This window comes from Trifolium pratense, linkage group LG3 (genome assembly GCF_020283565.1).
Source record: "Trifolium pratense cultivar HEN17-A07 linkage group LG3, ARS_RC_1.1, whole genome shotgun sequence".
Taxonomy (NCBI): domain Eukaryota; kingdom Viridiplantae; phylum Streptophyta; class Magnoliopsida; order Fabales; family Fabaceae; genus Trifolium; species Trifolium pratense.
Window position 1 is genome coordinate 25,911,496 of NC_060061.1, and position 12,055 is coordinate 25,923,550.

Below are 12,055 nucleotides of genomic sequence, written 5' to 3' on the forward strand. Positions count from 1 at the left end.
AACCACTTGCCATGGCAAAATTACACTAAAGCCCTTTTAACTAAATGGGCTATAGTGGGCGCCATTCTCATGTAAATATGTCTAGTACATATTTGCACCCCCTTCTTGCTACATCATACCATATGATGTAATGCTCATTTTAATTACCATAATACCCTTATCATATTTCCTTATTTCTCCAAGGTGCACCGTACCTTACGGTGTTCCAATCTCACTAGATTGTTCTTATGTGTGTGACCCTGTAGGTTTCCGTAACATTGACAATTATAATAAATCACTATTTATTACAATAAACAGTGAGCGGTATCTAGCAACACATCACTGCTACTCAAGTTACGAGAAATTAACATGTGATCTAAACATAACCTCTTGTGATAATATCAGTGTGTATAATTACCCCTTTGCCCTTTATGTCTATATTGAACACAAAACATACTTGGTGTCATCTTTGTCCAGTTCAATATTGGGCCCATGACATTTATCCTGTTATGCAGGATTGACAAATTCCATCTAGGTCACTACTGTCCCTCAGCATGCTTTGTGAAGTACCCATCAACTGCCTTTATGGTTATCCTGTTACGGACAACGTTAGATCAGCAACAAAGTACTTGACTCCACATCTAGGGTACAAAGTGGTTTCAGGTCTAAGGGCGGTTTACACCATTATCACCATGAGAGTAACTTATGACACTTTGCATAACTTTGCATGTAGTACTCTCATAGCGGGTCAATCCAGTATAAATATTACTCCTAATATTTATACCTACGTCAAGACTTGATAACTCCTTATCCCATGATCCATGAGATGTGATCATCAGTCTATCTTCATAATAGTCTTTATGCTTTAAGGTTATCCCCTTTACCTTAAAGCTCGACTACGGATACTTTAAGAATAGTGTCCTTATGTTTAATATTATCTCATGATTAAGTCACACTTAATTATTAAACGGACTTTCTATTCTAGGGACTTCATTATTTTGCAACCTTACAAATATAATAAAGAAATGCCATATTTATATTCAAACTCCTAAAGCAAATACTATGAAAATAGATTGGCTTTTAGGGCTTACTCCAACAATCTCCCACTAGCACTAAAGCCAATCTAGGTTTCTCTTAATACCTATAGACTTAGTATGCCCATCACGCTTCAACTGCGCAAGAGGCTTTGTTAGTGGATAAGGAACTATTTCCTATGTTGGTATCTTACGTATCTTCCAACGTTCTATTTCGATCTCTATCGAAATATATAAGTGTCTAAGTATATTCATGAATCGTCGGTGAGATCTATTTTCAAGTGTTCTTGCAAGATTAAACTATTACCATCACTAATGTGATTAATGTGACTTGTAACACCGGAAACATATCTTTAGCTCAATCATGAGCCAAACGATCCAATCTTAAATACTCAACTTATTTCACTGAAACAAACATATTACGAAGCTTATCTTATAGCTTTCAATGCTTGTATTCAGCCATGATATACAATACATTGGTATGGAAACTTCCTTCATTATAACTTCCTTATAATGATCCTTCCCATACCTATCTATTTCAAGAAATAGGCCTTAGTTCCTTTAAGGTCCTTAGGGATATTCTTGAAGGTAAGTTAGTGTCAAACACTAATTTCAATTTTGGTACCTAGGTTATTCCTAACTCTTTAGGAATTCTTGCCTAAGTGTTTCATCAAGAGTTATTTTCCTAGTCATGTCTCACATGTATAAGAAAAATGTCTTGATGATTAATATGATATCAGATATTATCACTCCCACTAAAACTTTGTATGCACAAGATTTATATTTGTCCTTCATTTGTTTTCCACAAAACTTTCAAAAGGAACAAATATTCAAATTTATTCGATCTAATCAAAGTTAGATAGGTTTGTCCTTGTTAATTTGTTTTCATAAAACTTCATAAAAGGAACAAACAATAATTTAATTTTCTGAGAACTCTATCTAATCAAAATTAGATAGCTACAAGTTATATACCTTTCTAGCATCATTTGGATCAACAAAACCCTTACGTATATGTCCAACGCATATATATGAGGTCATTCCAATTAAGGAATGCAACTTTGTTATCCATCTACCAAAACATGTAGTACAACATTTAGCAGAAGCAATCAAATATTATAAGGTATTCTTAATACCATCCATATCAGTGTTCAAAAAGAATACTCACTTTCATCGTATGAGTCTTACTCATCTTGAAGACATAACCATTATCTACATAATGTTAGTGTATATGGATTCTGTATGAGATTTCATGGCATTTAGCCACTTCTCATAATCTAGATCGTCTTACGACCTTTTAGAAAGTCAAAGACTCATCTTCCATGAGAATCATATCACATTGCTGAGTCATGATAAAACCATACCTTGTTGCCATATGTGATATGTTAGACTTATCTTGGATTTGTGCAACTTTAAAACAATGGTTCTTCAACAACCTTGAGGAACCGGTTTGCATTCCCTTTTAAATAAATATGTTTTGTGGTACTTGAATTTATTCAAGTTCTATATCACTCCCACTGTCTCTTTTAGAGACACACTCCCACAAGAGGAATGTTTCAAACCTAGCAACAAAACAACCTTTTGTCCTTAAGAGTGATATAGGACCAATATCCCTTTCTTTAGGATATTTCCACTTATCATTCATTCATTTGGAATTAGATTTATCTAATAAATTTTAATCCAAAATTCTCATAAAGACAAACTTGGTACTCTTACCTCCATATCGCATATGGTGTCTTTATGATCATTTTAAAAGGGAACTAATTGTGGGTGAAGATTAATTATAAGTAAAGAGATTTATAGAAAGAGTCAATATATAATTAAACTATCCTTAAATCATGTCAAACATGATGTGATAAAATAGTTATTATAGTCTTTTAATTAAGTATTTACTGATATGACTCATTCATATAACTTAAATACTTTTGTCGAGTTCTATTTTCTTCATTGTTGAATTTCTTTGACAAATTCAAAGATTTCTAATTGGTGTCATACACCTACCAACATCTAATGATTTTAATCATCAATGTTAATGAAGTAAAATAAACTCAATATACAAAATATGTTTAGTGGTCGACATACATCTCATGTATATTGTTCAAATAGGTCATGCGTTATTTTATTGACACATCGAATATTTGTACTAAACAACAATGCTCTTGATATATTTAAGGTCCAAATCATATTTGGCTCTTATCACGATTGTTATAGATAACCCTATCAAGACCATGGAACCCTAGTCCATTACTTGACTTGGAGTAATAGTATAGAAAACTTTGCTTAAATGATAGGACCATTACTTGTCTTATCATTTAAGGCTACAATTCATATATTGTCAATACAAGATATACAATTGCTACTTCTATTACTAGATGGAATTCAATAACAATTATTTTGTTCCATTTCAAACTCGATTTTAAGTCATTGCATAAGCTCTCATTATCAATGAAACAATTTTCATTCTAGATATGGGTTGACTTAAAATTATAGCCAATGTTCTAATTCTTTAAGCATCTCTATTTTCGAAAAATTGAGATTCAACATCTTGTATCATATACTTTTGATGTAGAAATAGAAATTTTGACTTTCTATAACAATATGTGCATTATTGAAGTCTCACTTCATACTTTTGGTTTGACTCTTCCAAGAACTATTTACGTCATTTTTATTTAATGGTCTAACCATAGCCGTTCTACTTTGACAACCATTTTGTACTATTCAATATAAGAGGAATATAAATCTTATTTATATTATATCTCAAATCTTTGATAGTGCAAATTAATTCTCATTCAACTCAACAAATTCCGGTAGATATTCAAAACAATTTTGTCTATATCTATTCCATTATAATTTGTTAGATTGATCCTATGACCAACTTTTTGATCCATTGAGAAATTTATCATACTCTAAAGTTCCTTCAAAAGGATCTTACTTGAGATTAAATGATCACATCATTTATTATATATTCTATATCTAGACGTCAACTTGATGCTTCTAACAAGTATCCCTTTTTCAATCTAGTTATGGTAGGTTGTTCACAGTTTATAGTTCAAGACTTATAGTTTTCTCGCATTTGAGAACAATTCTCAATTTGTACCAATACAGAAACTTCTTTCTGAAAATCTTGTCCTTCATAAGGACAACTTAATATGTATTGTATTTCGAAATTCTAATTACAAAGATATGTAAGATATTATGACTAAATCATATTTAATTTGGTCTTTAATTAAATACGCTCCCTCACTATTTTACTCAAAACAAATGACCCTCGACATTTGATTCGGAAAATCCCGTTGGAAGATTTTCTAGTGAGAATGAGATCCATATTTCACTTCGTTTTAAGTCAGCGTTGGGCTGATTACACAAAACTTAGTTATTTAGGTAGGAAACTCCTTCCCAATTGTATCTCATACAACTCTCATATCCTTTCTATTGGGTGAATAACACTTATTCTAATCCATCATATGGAATAACCCAATACTTGCTTCTAAAGTCATATAATCTTATTATATTTTCTTTAGTTAAGTTAGACCCATTAAATAGCGATCGGATAAATAAATTACCTCACCGCAACTTATCAATATTGACAATGCACTTCGCGTTGGCAAAACCTACATTGATCGATATTGATCTTGAAGGGCGCTATTCGTTGGAAAGCAATAAAACTTAATATTAATTCCTTTGAGGGCTTTTATAATTAATTTGATCTCACCTTACCACGGCTTACATACAATGACGTCACTCCATACATAACATGCATCAACATACATAATATAATAAAATGAAACAGTTATGGCCCATAGCGCATTTGTTCTCCCAAGCCAATGAGAGAACCTAATCTAACCTAAAACGATCTATACTTCTCCAGGCATGATCTCCAAGGTTGACCTCCATTGTTCTTCTTCTTCATAATATTACATAATAATATAAAAGAATACTCGTTTTACATACGAGGGAGTGGATGAGAAGAGAATATAGAGAATAGAGATAAGGCACGACACGCAGGCCGTATTTAAAAACCAAATGCAATAAAATAAATAAACTAAGGCCATAACCGATCATCAAATATAATAATAACAAACAAACTTTATTATTATTAAAGTCTCATAATTAATTAAATCCGGCGATTGATCAAATCAGGTAAGTTTGATTCAAATATTTAATTCACAATTAAATATTTCGAATCAAAATTTGCTAAAATAAATAACATTATTTTAAAGTAGAATTAAATCTTTTGACAATTCTCCAAATATGGAAAATTATTTAATCAAAACCTTTTTGAATAAAATATTTCCAAAATTGGTAATATTATCTTTTAAAACAATTTTAAAAGATATTTCTAGAGATTTGAAACGATTTCATAATTAAATATATTTGTCAAATATGGAAAATTATTTAATCAAAACCCTTTTGAATAAAATATTTCCAAAATTGATGATATTATCTTTTAAAACAATTTTAAAAGATATTTCTAGAATTTTGAAACGATTTCAAAATTAAATATATTTATCATCTACTTTTCGCATCAACACTTGATACGTTTTGCAAATCCTAATTTTAATGACACAACATTTGTGCAACCCTTTCATGCCGTCAAAATTCCTTATGACCAAATTCAATCCAATTGATCAACATGTCATTGTTTCACCATACAAATGTCGGATTCCGAAACAAATGAACACGGCTCGCTTTAATTGAATAACTTTCATAATAATTTTAACGAAATTACTAACGGTATATCACATACACCATTTTGCATTACGGTTACTTATATCATATATAAGTTTATGGCCGTTCTTGATTGTGTAACCTTAGGACAATTAACATATCGCATGCTTCACCATACAAGTGTCGGACTCCGAAGCCGTTTCAATGTTAATTACCCAATTCATACACAAAACTTACATCACATGTAAGTATTGACCGTTCTTGTTCGTGTAACCTTAGGACAATCAACATATCGCATGCTCCACCATACAAGTGTCGGATTCCGGAGCCGTTTCAATGTTAATCATCCAATTTATACACAAACAACCGTCAAATTTTAATTACTCGATTTTAATCTTTTATTAACTGTTTTAATCATATTAAAACTGAATTCATGAATTTAAACAAACATCAATTCATGGTTTCGTAAGTGGCTCTGATACCACTGAAGGAAAATTGATACGATAAAAGCAGCGGAATTTTAAAATTTTCCTTTTGTGATCCTTACGAATGGTCATGAATTGTGTTTAGAGTTTTACCTTTTGGTTCGAAAACTCCCTTTAAATCACGAACGGCTATCGAACACTTCGAATCACGAACAAGGTCACGAACAAGAACCTCGAACCGTCACGAACAAGGTCACCACCAAGTCACCAACGAATTTGATCACAAGCGTTAAAGGTATAACGCCTCTAGCCAGTCCACACGAACAACAACCTTCAATGGAGTGCTAGCTCCAATGGTTTGAAGGGTTAGGAGAAAGGAGGCACAAAATAAGGATTAGGGTTTTTCACAAAAACTCTAGAAAGGTGATTAGGGTTTCTCAAGAGAGGAGAGAACAAAGGCTCATGAGAATGAGTAACAAAAGTGTGTAACTCTTTCTCTTTACCACAAGGGTTCTATTTATAGAACCACTTGCCATGGCAAAATTACACTAAAGCCCTTTTAACTAAATGGGCTATAGTGGGCGCCATTCTCATGTAAATATGTCTAGTACATATTTGCACCCCCTTCTTGCTACATCATACCATATGATGTAATGCTCATTTTAATTACCATAATACCCTTATCATATTTCCTTATTTCTCCAAGGTGCACCGTACCTTACGGTGTTCCAATCTCACTAGATTGTTCTTATGTGTGTGACCCTGTAGGTTTCCGTAACATTGACAATTATAATAAATCACTATTTATTACAATAAACAGTGAGCGGTATCTAGCAACACATCACTGCTACTCAAGTTACGAGAAATTAACATGTGATCTAAACATAACCTCTTGTGATAATATCAGTGTGTATAATTACCCCTTTGCCCTTTATGTCTATATTGAACACAAAACATACTTGGTGTCATCTTTGTCCAGTTCAATATTGGGCCCATGACATTTATCCTGTTATGCAGGATTGGCAAATTCCATCTAGGTCACTACTGTCCCTCAGCATGCTTTGTGAAGTACCCATCAACTGCCTTTATGGTTATCCTGTTACGGACAACGTTAGATCAGCAACAAAGTACTTGACTCCACATCTAGGGTACAAAGTGGTTTCAGGTCTAAGGGCGGTTTACACCATTATCACCATGAGAGTAACTTATGACACTTTGCATAACTTTGCATGTAGTACTCTCATAGCGGGTCAATCCAGTATAAATATTACTCCTAATATTTATACCTACGTCAAGACTTGATAACTCCTTATCCCATGATCCATGAGATGTGATCATCAGTCTATCTTCATAATAGTCTTTATGCTTTAAGGTTATCCCCTTTACCTTAAAGCTCGACTACGGATACTTTAAGAATAGTGTCCTTATGTTTAATATTATCTCATGATTAAGTCACACTTAATTATTAAACGGACTTTCTATTCTAGGGACTTCATTATTTTGCAACCTTACAAATATAATAAAGAAATGCCATATTTATATTCAAACTCCTAAAGCAAATACTATGAAAATAGATTGGCTTTTAGGGCTTACTCCAACAAAATCCTCCCAGTTGGCGCAGAGAAACCATAACGCAAGAAGAGAACAATAGAGCTTTGGAAGAGAATCTAGACATGATCGAGGAAAGAAGGGAGAGAGCACATTTCAGAGAATTCGCCATAAAGCAAAGAGCCGCTAGGCGTTATAACACAAAAGTCAGACAAAGAAGATTTTAAGAAGGCGATCTAGTGTTGAAAAGACCCATGGGAAAGGATAAAGGAGGGAAGTTTGCGGCAAACTTGGAAGGCCCTTTTCGCGTGCAAGAAGCCTTTGAAGGAGGAGCATATCGTTTAGAAACTATGGAAGGAAGGATCCTCCCCAGGACGTGGAACATAGCAAACTTGAAGTTCTACTACAGTTAGTTACGGAGCATCACGCCACGGGTGGAAGAATAAGTAAATTCATTCCTTTTCAGCACTATTTTAATGATGTATAAGAACCATTTTCATTAATAAATAAAAATAGTGAGACACTCTTTTCCCCTGTGCAAACTGGGGTTTTTATCGAGGCTCATTGAATTTCAAAATTTTAGTAGTTTTTATTACACATGCTTTCTTTCACAGTCAAAATATTTACGTCAATCAAGGTCAACCTGATTAAGTTACGGGCTCTGAATAAAAAAGAAAAATCAGGGTTGAGAGGCCTTGGCGTCACCCGTAGGGGGCGTCAGAAACAGAAATTAAATCAGGGTTGAGAGGCCTTGGCGTCACCCGTAGGGGGCGTCAGAAACAGAAATTAAATCAGGGTTGAGAGGCCTTGGCGTCACCCGTAGGGGGCGTCAGAAACAGAAATTAAATCAGGGTTGAGAGGCCTTGGCGTCACCCGTAGGGGGCGTCAGAAACAGAAATTAAATCAAGGTTAAAAGGCCCTGGCGTCACCCGTAGGGGACGTCAAAAACAGAAAATAAAACAAGGTTGAAAGGCCTTGGCGTCACCCGTAGGGGACGTCAAAAACAGAAAATAAAACAAGGTTGAAAGGCCCTGGCGTCACCCGTAGGGGACGTCAAAAACAGAAAATAAAACAAGGTTGAAAGGCCCTGGCGTCACCCGTAGGGGACGTCAAAAACAGAAAATAAAACAAGGTTGAAAGGCCCTGGCGTCACCCGTAGGGGGCGTCAAAAACAGAAAATAAATCAAGGTTGAAAGGCCCTGGCGTCACCCGTAGGGGGCGTCAAAAACAGAAAATATACAGCGAAGAAAGGCAGGATTATCAACACCACACAAAGTCAAAACAGGACGATTCACCATAACGTCAAGTCATAAGATTCTAAAAGCAAGAAGGACACAACCAAATCGCTCGTCATGCAGCGAAACAAGGCGACATATCGCCATACCAGCTACAATCGCCAAAAAGGCAACAAGTATAAAGTTATTCTCAAACGATTCATAATCAATTTTAAAGTGCCTAAGACATCGCAGGTGTAAGGGCGAGAGTTTCCAAGGCAAGAATGATAGAAGGCGTTACCTCATAACATAATATCAAAATCATCCGCAAAAGCATGAAGAAAGAAAATCAGGCAAATGAAGAAATTAATAAAAGACCCAATAAAGGGCAAGATGTTCAGGCCACAAAAGGGCATACAAAATAGTTACAAAAGCCACAGAAGGGCAAGATTAAATCCATTACAACAAAGAGCAAAGCATTCACTGAGGAGGAACATAAGGGACGAGTTTCCCATCAACAATCTGATTCATCGCATCAGCTTCGCCTAGGCGCTTAGCATCGAGATCGGGGAAAAGAAGCTTGACCTGCTCAATGGCAAAAGAAAAGCCTTCATCATATTGGCCGGCGGCATAGAGTTGAAGCTCTGTGACATCACTCTCCAACCTGGCCTTTTCCTCGCCCAAGGTCCCTACAGAAAATACCGCCGCATCCCTTTCTTTGGAGAGTTTAGAAATCTTCTCATCTTGAGCAGCGGCATTCTCCTTGAGCTTGGCCTCGGAGGCGACATAACCTTCTTTAACCTTCGCCAATTTCTCCTCATAATCCTTCCTCAACCTCTCCGCTTCGCCCTCCTGGTTTTCTTTCAACTTCCTAATGTCCTCCTCCAGCTTGGTCTTGGTCTCAGTATACCTCTTGTCAATATCAGCAAGATTATCATCAACGGTCTTCACCTTTTGCTTCGCCTCTTGGACCTCTTGTTCTTGGCGATTGGTCAGCAAATAGTTGAGAAGAGTGCCCTTAACCTCGTACTCCAAAGCCTTTTTCCTCAAGTCCTCAGTAGAAGTGTTAGTGAAGCGAGTCATATCGCCAACCATAGTCACCCCCCTTTCAATGAACTCAAAGGGATCAAAAGAGCTCCAAGTAAGGGAAGCACCGGTATCGGCGTCTTGAGAGGGAGGCTGAGAAGAACTGGAAGCCACGCCTTTGCCTTTGGTGGCGTCCTTGGCAGTTTGAGTGGTACTCTCAACCCTCTGCTTTTTGGGAGGAGGAGGAGCGACACCCTCGGTTTCCTTTGCTCCAGAAGCTGTTTTCCCCGGGATCTCGACACGGATCCGCCCATCATGCTTCTTCTTACTTCGCTCTTCTTTTGTAGCAGCTTCCTCCACTTGTAGCTGCTTCAACGGGTCGCTCACAGCAACGACGGGATTGGCTTTCTGCTGGCGAGCTTTAGCCAAAAACGCCAGTCTCTCCTCATTCGAGATAGTTCTCATTCTCTCTACAAAAACAAGGAGATAAAGAAACACAAGTTAGCAATAAGGCGAGATAAACATTAAACAAAGGAAGAAGAATACAAATTTATTACTTACGCAAATACTCTTCCAAGGCTTCACTATTACCCTCACACTTAAGAATGTCAGCGGTATCCATGAGAGCATAGGAATCAAGGAAGTTGACAGTATCTTGTTCAAAATCACTCAAGGCCTCAAAGACGGCTCCCTTGATAAGCCTAGGGTTATCGGTCCAGTAGAAGGGAAATAAAGGATCTTCCACTTCATCATACATCAAATCCGGGAGCTGATCGCCACAGCGAACCCGAAGGAAGGAGTCTTTAAAGTTCTTAAAATTAGAAGCATACAAACTGAGGAGACGACGGTTAGGTTGACTACTAATAGAAACTAAAGAGCGGGGCTTTAAGTTTTTTATCTGATAAAAGGAGAAGAAAACACCAACAGAGGGATCCAGGTTAAAACCTAAACACATTACCTCAAAGGCTTTTATAAAGGCCCAACTATTAGGATGGAGTTGGGTGGGGGCGACGTTAAGAACCTTCAACATCTCCGCCTCAAAAGAAGTAAAAGGCAGCCAAATATTGAGGGGCTGGATCACGCCAGTATAAAGATAGAAATAATCTGGCGGGGTATCATTCTTGGAAAATACGAACTCATCTTCTCTGACAGGCTCGGTTATAATAGAATCTTCATGACGAGGGTCAGAGAGTTTGACGGCTTTCCTAAAGCTCCTCACCATTTCCACACTAGTATACTTTGAAGAAACTTCCATGGTGACTGGAGTATAGTCAGCAACGACCAGATCTCGGCAAGGGTTATTCCGCTTTCCTGTGAAAGAGGAAGGGGAGATTATGACGCAATCACTGTCATTACCACTATCACTACTGCTATCACTATCACTACTACTTCCAACATCAAAACCCCATAATTCCGAGTAAAACCCTCGGCTATTAAGAGCGCCGTTAGCCCTAGTATAGTGGGCGCGAACTTGTTGCGCCCATTCGAGATAACTAGGAGAAGAAATAGGAACTCTCCCCTCATTCTCATCTAACTCCCTCAAGATAACCATTTTTCTAAACCTAATTAGAAAAATTAGGGTTCCTACTCAGGACAGACCTAATTAACGAAAAGAAGAAAGGTATGAAATGAAATACCTTATGAAACGGATGAAGACCTCGAAGCAAGGAGTTGGAGTCGTCTTAAAACGGAGACCGTTGAGAAGATCTATCAAAAGGATGAAGAAGAGAGCGCAACTGGAGTGTAACGGGAGTAGAAAAATTGGGCAGAAGAAGTAAAGGATAAGGAGGGAATAAGAGTCCTATTTATAAGACTTCAGTCCCAGCAGTTAAATTGAAGTTGTAAAGTTCGAACGAGTAATACCATACGCGTCGTCGGATCACATACGTGTCAAAAAGCGCGTATCTCGAGAGTAAATTGTAGAAGATTTATCGTCAGATAAGCAACAATAACGCCTGGAGGCGAGATTAGAATCGCCTTTTAAGAATAAATAAGAGTCACCTCTTAAGGCGCAACAAGAATAGCTGGGGCAGCGCCCAAAAGGAAGAATTCAAGGCCAAGGCAAAAGCAAAACATAAAAATAAAACATTCAGTTCTAAACAGGAAAAGGGAATCTTTATTAATGGCGAAAAATAAGAATACAACGATGGGAAACCAAAGTTAC